Source organism: Cheilinus undulatus, linkage group 22, assembly GCF_018320785.1.
Source record: "Cheilinus undulatus linkage group 22, ASM1832078v1, whole genome shotgun sequence".
NCBI classification, from domain to species: Eukaryota; Metazoa; Chordata; class Actinopteri; order Labriformes; family Labridae; genus Cheilinus; species Cheilinus undulatus.
In genome coordinates, this window is record NC_054886.1 from 4,695,388 (window position 1) to 4,705,360 (window position 9,973).

Genomic DNA, 9,973 nt, shown 5'->3' on the forward strand with positions numbered 1-9,973 from the left:
AAACTGAAAATATTTTCCAATTCCACTGTTGCCACTTAACACCAATTTTGCCAAATCCTAACTAGTTTTCATCATTTTTCCTACAAATTTTAACACATTTATGCCATTTAACACTTACTTTTGCCATTTCAAACCCTTTCCCCCACTTTTTTCTGCCTTTTTTGCCACTTCTAAACCAATTCTTGCCACATAAGCCTAATATTGTCTCTGTTAACCCATTATTGCCACTATTAACCCTATTTTAACCACATTTCACTAGCTGATATGCCCATTTTTTGCCAGTTTGACCAAGTTATGCCAATATCTGCCTATTTTTTCTTTCTCAGTTAGCACTTTTTTGCTAGTTTATATTGATTTTTCTTCCCATTTCACCAGATATAAGCCCATTTTTGCCAATTTGAAGCCTTTCCAGCCACTTTCTAATTTCCTTTTACCAGTAATTATGCCCATTTTTGCCACTATAACCGCATTTTGCCTTTTTTCGATAAATTTTTTTGCCATTCTTATATAATTTTTACCACTTCTAGTCCATTTCTGCTACTTTTACAATCCAATTTCACCACCTTTCCCAGCATTTTTTTTGCCATTATTAACCCAGGTGTTATAGTACACAAATGATTTAAAAAAGATATTTGTTCCATTGCTGAGGGTGATTATTTTTCAGGTTAAATATAAAATATGCATCTCACAGCATAACTTTACAATAGACCATGATTTTGTTGATCTCCATGGGACCCCAGTTTGGCTGGGCCCCAGAAAGCTCTCCCCTTTATAGCCCCTCATGGACGGCCTTGTCTCCACATGACTACTCTTGAATGTCCATGGCTGTGTTCAACCACCTTCAGGTACAGTGAGGGTCCCCGGCCGCTGGCACCTTTATTTTGGGGGTCACGGGCTGAAAAGGTTGAGAACCCCTGGTCTAAATGATCTCAGAATTTAACAGAAACTTCATGAAGCATTAGTCATTATTTTTATACTCATTATGTTGCACTACAATGACAGCTGACTCAGAGCCGATCAGCGTGTTCCTGCCTTTAATCATCTAATTTTAATGATCACAGCATGATGACTATTTAGCATTATATAGCTAAATATCACCTCAGATCTTGTCAGTATTAATTTATCTTGATAACTACTAACAGGACTCACTTGTTCCAGAACATACTGTGCCATTTATGAGTATTTATCAGACTGCATGCAGCATCTATTTACTAAAGTGAAGTAAAAAAAAAAAAGTCAGCTGGTCTGGACGTAATCACCAAAAGACACTTACATTTTAATGAGGTGATAAAGGGACTTAGTACTTGCATATGCTGAACTGAACAGGCCTTGGGTGCTGATGCTCTGTCAGAGGGCAGCAGCGACTCTTGGCTTCAGTACCAACATCCTGCCTCTTTATGTGGAGTTTAAGGTGTGTTTTTTCCACATTTTAAACAGCGGAACTGCTGTGAAACAATCAGGATATAACTTTATCTGCGTGTGTCTTTTACCTGGATTAAGCAGCGCTGCATTTCTCCCCTCTCTCTCCTGTTGCACTTTTCTCATTCAGTCAGCTGATGAGAGACTATCGACTGAACAACCGACCAACGCAGTGGAAAGGTCACCCCTACAGTTTACTCTATTAAAGGAGCTATGAGCTTTTTTGTCTTGACTGCTCACGTCAGACAGAATCAGCTTGATTACACTGATTCCTACTGTAGCGTCCTGACAGCATTTGGGCTATGCAGCGTGATGTGGCACAGTATATCCCTTCCCTCACCCTGTTCCTATTGTCATCTCTATCAGTAGCGTTGAGGTGGGCGAGGAACAGGAGTGTCAGGAGGATTTTATTAATTTTCTTTTACTTTTCTCACTCAAAAAAAGCTTTTTAACTTTGTTACACAGTGGTGATAGTTGCACACTAATAATATCCATATCTGACTCAAGAATTCAAAATAAAAGTGCTAGATGTCAAACGGGAGCCTGAAATTCACCAGGCAGAATTAAATTTGATGCAGTGTGGACAGCGAGTGTGCAATGCAGCACAACATCTAAGTCTGCATTATTGGGACTTTATAATAATATTACACATTCCCTTTGATAATACAGAAGGCTCATAGCTCAAAGTGAGCAGGAAACCAGAGTCGCTGGGGGAAAAACTGATTTATTTCTCTACATTCCACAGAAATAATGAGATGATCTAATGACTTTGTCAGTGAAGTCACATATCTTACATTTAAATGACATGACAGCCTTACATATTTGAATCTCTTTATGTTATAAATCAAATGACATGCCAGATAAACATTACAAGTGAAGGGATTCCTTCCCATTAATGGCTTAAAATGAATTGCTATAAAGTGCAGAGCAACAGGAAAGCAAAGTGTGATGAAAAGAACAGCAGCGTTTTGGATTATATAAAGCCATGCATACGTTTTAGGCATGTAGGGCACAAAAGAATCATTATTTGGTTACCCTACTACTCACCTGGACAGTTTGCTTACTCACCCCGTCCACCCCTTAATCTGCCCTAAAGGTGTGGACGTTGTTATGTTTTCAACATTGATTTCCCATGCCCCTGGTAAATGCAAGGACATCTAGAGCACGACCTTGGTTGTATCTCATCTATGCCTTAGTGCAGCTGCAATTTTTGGCCCAAATGTGTTGTGAAGGAGATTAATTTAAAGTTATTTTTTAGAGTTATGTTGTTGATTTCTATTCAAATATAGGCTATGAGTCATGATTAAGGTGAGGAAAACAGGCAAACCAATGTAAAATTAGAGATTTTACACCCCCGTAGCTGAAATGGTATGATCCTTTTTTCATAAGCAGATTTTTGATTTGGGCACTGGGAGTCTAATGAGGCTCTTCTGAACAATTAGGTGAAAATTCAACTATTTAGGGTCACGCTGACTACTAACATTACATTATTGCATTTATTTATAACTGCTTTATTGCATTAAAATCCCATCATGCACTGTGGTGCTTGAGGCAGTACATTTACTAAAATACATTCATATGCCCCCAGTGATGCTAGATAATGTATATTTTGTGTAAAGCATTAATTGTTTAACTTCTTTTGTAGAAAATTACATGAAGTTTTTTGTGTGAATGAGAATTCAAGATGTGTTTTTAAGTTTCCTTGATAATTGAATGTATTTTTGAAATTTTCTTTTAACTTTCTAATAAGCACTTTTTTCAATATCAGAGATGAAGGTTTCTAATTTCCTCAACTTCCTTCTTTTTTATTCATCATTGAGCTTTCCTCCTGCAGACACCCCTCGCCCCAACCCCCACCCTGTGTGTCTGATGTCTCTTGAATAAGTTTGATATATAAATAAAAGAAAAGAATCACACAAATAGGCTCAAATATATGCTGAGGAGGATGCTAGCATTCTGTTGTCATCTCTAACAGCAACACTGCACAGTTTGTCCTAAGAGCCACTGATGTAAAGCCTGTTGTAAATTTCACTGATTTATGTTTGATTTGATGTGATATTATGTTATCTGAGCTGTTTCTGCAGAAAGTCTGGTCCTCTTTATCTGAACAGATGTTCACAGAAACTTAGCTGTTAAATAAAGGCCAGTAGATTCATGTTGACCCTCGTTGATAAACTCTCTGCCTTTTCTCACTTGTAAAGGTGCAAATTAGCTCATTGTTCTGCTGATCACCTGGACAAAGTTAGCATTAAACACTTTTTAAATAAAACTTGGACTAATGCCTTGTGTTTATTTTCCTCTATGATGTGTACAACTGCTCTGCAGTGAAAGAACTGTAGCAGGTAAAGAGGAAGGTTGGGGTGGATTTGACCTTAACCGCTGTGTTTCACTGTGTGTGACCACAGACCATGCTTCCAGTATGCGTGGTCTTTCTCCAGGTGGTCTGTAGCAGGCTTCATTCTGGTTTGAAGGTTTCTCTTCTGTAGAAGTGGACTTTTTTCTTTGTCCATTTCTGTGCAGGGCTCTAGTGATGGTCTTTGTTGAGGCTACAGTTCCTGGCTGGTTCTCAACCTTTTAAGCCCGCGACCCCCAAAATAAAGGTGTTAGAGACAGGGGACCTCCACTGTACCTGAAGGGGGCTGAACACAGCCATGGACATTCAAGATTAGTGGTGGGGGGGGCATGAAGGTCAGGAAAATCATGGTTCATTGTAAAGTTAAGCTCTAATATCCATATTTTGTAGTTAACCAGAATAGTAACCACTCACCACATAAACAAATACCTTTTTTCATTGATTTGAGTGGTTAAAAAGCCTTCTCAAAAATGTAAATTCCTTTTGTTAAAAACAGAATAAAATCGGTTCAAAAATGCTAAAATTGGTTAATAATGGCAAAAATGGCAGGAAAGGTGGTGAAATTGGATTTTAAATGAAGCTGAAATGGGTTATCAGTGACATAGATTACATAAAAGTGGCAAGAAATAACCAAAACATGGAAAAAAGGATTAAAATGGCACAAATGGACGGAAAACTGGAATGAAAAAGTGGCTGAAATGACTATAAAGTGGCAAAAATGGGTGGAAATTTGGGGAAATTCAATGAAAAATTGATAAAAATCGCAAAAAGGGTTAACTGAGACAGAAAAATGGGCAGAAGTTGTCAGAAATGGGTTAAACTTGCAAAAATGAGCACATCAAATAGTGAAATGTGGTTAAATTGGGCAAAAATGAGCATAAAAAGTGGTGAATAGAGGCAACAGTAGGCAGAAAATGGCGGTCATGACATGCACATAGCAAGAGAATTTTTCCATATTTCTTCCCTAAACAGCTGCTACATTGTACTTTAGGTTAGGTCAAACATTACAAAAAATAGGGGAGCAGGTGGCCTAGTGGTTAAAGGCACTCCCCATGTACGTGGGTGGCCCGGGCTTGAATCCAGCCTGAGGCCCTTCACCGCATGTCTCTCCCCCACTCTTGACCCTCTTTCCAACTCTATCCACTGTCCTCCTCTATCTAATAAAGGCACAAAAATGCCCAAAAAATAAATCTAAAAGAAAAAAAAAAAAAAAAACATTACAAAAAATTACCTGGTTGGAGATCCATATTGTCTTCTTGTTGTTGTACATTAAGGACATATTTCACTGTGAAAGCCCCTTGGCTATCAAAAGTAGCTACTCAGTACTTTGAGTACATTTTAAATTACTTACTTTTTACTTTTACTTGAGTAGATTTATAGACCAGTACTTTTACTTCTACTTAAGTCTACTTTAACCAGAGTAACTGTACTTTGACTTGGGTACAATAGTCTGGTACTTTTCCACCTCTGCAACGGGGCCACAGTCCTCTCTGGAGTCCCCTCTGGAACATATATACTGGTCTATCTGGATGAGAGACAAAAATATGGTGTACACATTATTGAAGTTATCAGCAAAGTATAAAGATGGTAGTCTTAAGTTTTCGTGCACAAGTTAGTGCATATGGCTAAAAAAGCAAACAAGCCAAACAAGCATCATGGTCATTAACCTCACCATTATCATACTGGTACTTTGTATGGGTTCCTGAGGCCGTGCTGCCAGTTGCTTTCCAGTTTTGCCCTGGGTGTCATCATCATTTCTGCTGTGAGGCCTCTCTCTGTCCACCACATCTGGATCATCTTCAGTCTCAGTAAGAGACTGGTGTTGTTAATCATGCTAGTTAATCAGTGCAACATCACTATCAGTAAACATTAATAGGTTGGTTTAATATCAGTATGTACATGAGATGAGGTAAGGATAAAACTTTATAAAGCCTGGCACATACACAATAGAGCAGCACAAGTTATTTGTCGTATTTTTTTATTATTTTGTTTTATTATTTGTTCATCATCATCCCAATATTAACTTGCCAAGACAGCCTGGACCAAGATAAATAAGAAAGTTCATTAAAACGTGGTAACAAATTATATCTTGTTATGCCTTAATGACTTGAATTGAATATGAACAGGGTTACCGCACATTGTAGTTTTTCCTCATTTCAGATAGGCCTAATACACACTGGTTAATTTCAAACAGACAGTAACATTATCTATAGCTAGGCATGTTGACAAATACAGGAAACACTGAACAGTGCTAATTTTGGACTCTGCAAAAGCTAATATTAGGCTAGCTATCACTACCTCATCAAGGTCATTAAAAATCAAACTAGAATAAGCCAAATGAGCATTTTCACGTAAAGCATCACCTAGTCCCAACCATAACTTACCATTACGTCGCTGGTTCTTTCTTTGGCTCTGGAGACCGCTTTGATACCTGCTCTGCAGTCAGACTCTGGGCCAGACTCATCATCACTGGACTCAGGTGCATGTCTGGGAGTTTCCAGGTGTGGAGGCCCACTGCTGCTAACACTGCTGATGCTGGCAAAAGCATCATCAGATCCTTGTCTGTGGCAAGCCGTTTAAACATTTAAAAGTTACGTTTGACTATTTGGAATTGAAATTGTAGATATCGGTAATTCAATTTCACCTAGTCAAAAAGAACATTTCGGATATCCGAAAATACATTCTGCCTATCCAAAATTGTCATTTAAGATATCTACAACATCATTTTGACTAGGCAGAATTAGAACTACAGATATCTTGAATTGTATAGAATTGATGAGAATTAAAGATATCTGTAACTCTAATTCTGCCTAGTCAAAAAGTAATTAGAGATATCTTGAATTAGAATTACAGATATCTACAATTCATTTTCAGATATCCGTAATTCACATTGTGTATATATCCGAAATGACATACCCCATTCACATGAATGGCAAAAGTGACGTCATTTCGCCAAGGGGGGTTAAAAAGTGTCTTAAATGGTGCAAAAAAAGCAGAAAGCGGTGTTAAAAAGTGGCAAAAATGGTGCAAAAAAAGGTTATGACAGAAAAGTTAAAAAAAAAAAATCCTCAATGTGTTCAGAGGATCCACAAGAATTGCCTGAAAAGCAGAGGATGAACAGTAGGGCCTTTGACATTGACCTTTGACCCATGACCTCCAAAATCTAATCAGTTTACCCTTGCATAAGGTTGAACATTTGTGCAAAGGTTGGAGAAAATCCTTCAGTGTATTAAAAATATCACATTCACAAGCAAGGGACAAACATGAGGCCCATGACCTCTAACCTCCAAATGTTATCACCAAGCAGCGGTCCTGAAAAATGAAGCCAATGTGGAAGTGCAAAAAAATTGCTATACCGCGGGTGTCCACTTGGGGCTGACTGCAGGAACACCGAAAGTCCCGTCTGCACACATGTTAAACAGCTGATTTTGACACTAGAAATAAACTGGTTTACAGCCTGGTTCAAAACACCAAACGTGTCTCAGTAGCTAGTGTCTTATTGTGCTCCCACTTTTTTTTGTACCATGATTGTTTGGATTATATTTAGGATGAAAGCTGATTGGTTCGTCTCATTTGATTGACAGACAGCTCGACAGGCAGAGGCTCCGTTTCTGTCAACCATAATGCTAGCAGGCTGACAGAAAGTTGCGCTTAGTGGGCGGGCTGTTAGGTTGATCCAAAGTTCGGTTGAGACTGCGATTTTAATATGGAAGCCTCCACGAATTGGCTTTAAGAGCTGTTTGAGTTCGCCTATTGTATACAGACGACTGATGTCACACGGGGTTTGTCCAGTTCTTTCTAAAGTCTATGGTTATCACTTATTCTTAAGCCAAGACAAAAATCTGTGCAAAGTTTGAAGAAAACGCCTTTGACTTTTGGCCATCAGGATCTCATCAGTTCATCCTTGGGTCGAAATGAATAATCGTGCAAAGTTTGATAAAAATCTGTCAAAGTGTTCTAGAGGTTGTGAAGTATGGCCCGTACGTATGCATAGATCAGAGGTGTCAAACTCGAGGCCCGGGGGCCAAATCAGGCCCATGGTTAAGTTTTGCCCGGCCTGAAAGATCACATCATATTTAATTATAACTGGCCTGAGGTCTGCAGATTTCCTCCAGTATAAAAATGTAAACTTAATCTTGATGATTTGAAATATCCTTGTTAACTCATAAAAATTAGAAAAAAAATAAAGAGTAAAAACTAATTAGATAAAACATAACAAATTACATAATTTGTGTTTTCATGTCATATTTTTGATTTTGCCTCTCATAATTATGATTTAAACTTATGATTTTGAATTTTTATCTCATATTTTGCCCTTTAAGATTCACAATTTTACATTCATTTGTGCTGCTGCCCTTCGTGTCCAGGACACTCTTGTAAATGAGATTTTTGACCTCAATGAGGTTTTCCTGGTTAAAAAAAAAAAAAAAAAAATTAAACTTCAAGTTGCAATCAGTAGTTCTCATCCTTTTAAAGTCATGACCCCGATGATAGAAGCTTTGGGGTTCATGACCTCCATATCTGTTGATATTTAAATTCATCACAGAGCAAACCTCTTTGCTCCCCCTGAACTCATACTGACGATATTTATAAAGCCAAGAAATGTAAATAATAGGGAGTTTATGGCCTTATTTGGGGTAGAACTGAGAGTTTTTTCATTTTTTTTTTAATTTAAGGCCCCGTCCACATGGAGACGAATTCAGGAGTATACGCAAAATTTTTTGTCATATCCGCATTTCATCCACACGGAAACGGCGTTTTGGGTGACTGTAAACGATACTTTTTGAAAACGGGTCCCAGAGTGCACGAATCCGTAAACGACTACCGTATTGTCTCCGTGTGGATGGCCAGCTGCATCTGTCTTGAAAGGATTACGTCACACATAGCATAGCTCTCTTAAGACACTTGCGCAGGTCCGGCCCAAACAACAATGCCGGATTACAGGGTTGTGTTCGTGATGCAGAAGCTACTGAGCTTGTTATGGCTTTTATAGCAAAATCTGATGCTCCTTTACCACCACCGGGAAATGCATACACCATTTGTTCTCAAATCCAATGTGGAGAACAACCAGAAGGGCAACTAGAAGAAAGTTTGTGTCAGTTTTCTGTGATCATCTTCTCTCTTTGGTGCATTTCCGTGGCAGCAATACAACACCACGTACGTATGTACAGGTTTGGCATATGCACTACAGCGTTCTCAGTCGTTTTCAGTGGTTCCATGCTTACATGGATATTTCCTGAAACGATTCCGTCTTTACAGAAAACTTTTTCAAAATAAAACAGCAATATCATTTTTGTCTCCATGTGGATGGAGCCGACCACTTAAATAATTCGGATCATCAAATTTTAATATCGGACAAAGCTACCCTTAGTAAATATAAACTTCAATATTTAAACAATTATTTTGTTTATTAAGGGAAAAAAGCCATCCAACCCTACCTGGTCCTGTGTGACAAAGTAAGTAAAAGTGGCAAGCAAGGGTTTTGAGTCTTTCACATCACTGTGGAGGAATGTTTGCCCACTCTTCTTTTGCAGAATTGTTTTAATTCAGCCACATTGTAGAGTTTCCAGCACGAACAGCCTGATTAGGGCCATGCAACAGCATCTCAATTCATTTTATGTCCAGGCTTTAACTTGACCACTCCAAAACCTTCTGGTTCTGGATTCTTCTGTGACCTCCCGGATGAGTCATCATTGTGCTTCTGGAGTAAATTTGGTAGACCGGCCAATCCTGGGAAGGTTCACAGCTGTTCCAATTTTTCCCCATTTGTGGATAATGGCTCTCACCATGGTTCGCTGGCTTAAAAATAAACCAGATGAGGGTTTCGGAGTGGCCTCATCAAAATCCAAGCGTCGATCTGATTGAGATGCTGTGGCATGTCCTTAAACGGGCTGTTCATGCTCGAAAACCCTCCAATGTGGCTGAATTAAAACAATTCTGCACATAAGAGTGGGCCAAAATTCCTCCACGGTGATGTGAAAGACTCTAGCGGTTATTGCAAATGCTTGCTTGCAGTTGTTGCCACCAAGGGTGGAACAACCAGTTATTAGATTAAGGGGGTTATTACTTTTTTGAACAGGACCAGGTAGGTCTGGGTTATCTTTGTCTAATACTAAATATTTTGAGGATCTGAAACATGTAAGTGTGACAGATATGCAAAAAAACAAGAAATCATGAAGGGGGCAAATACTGTTTCATAGC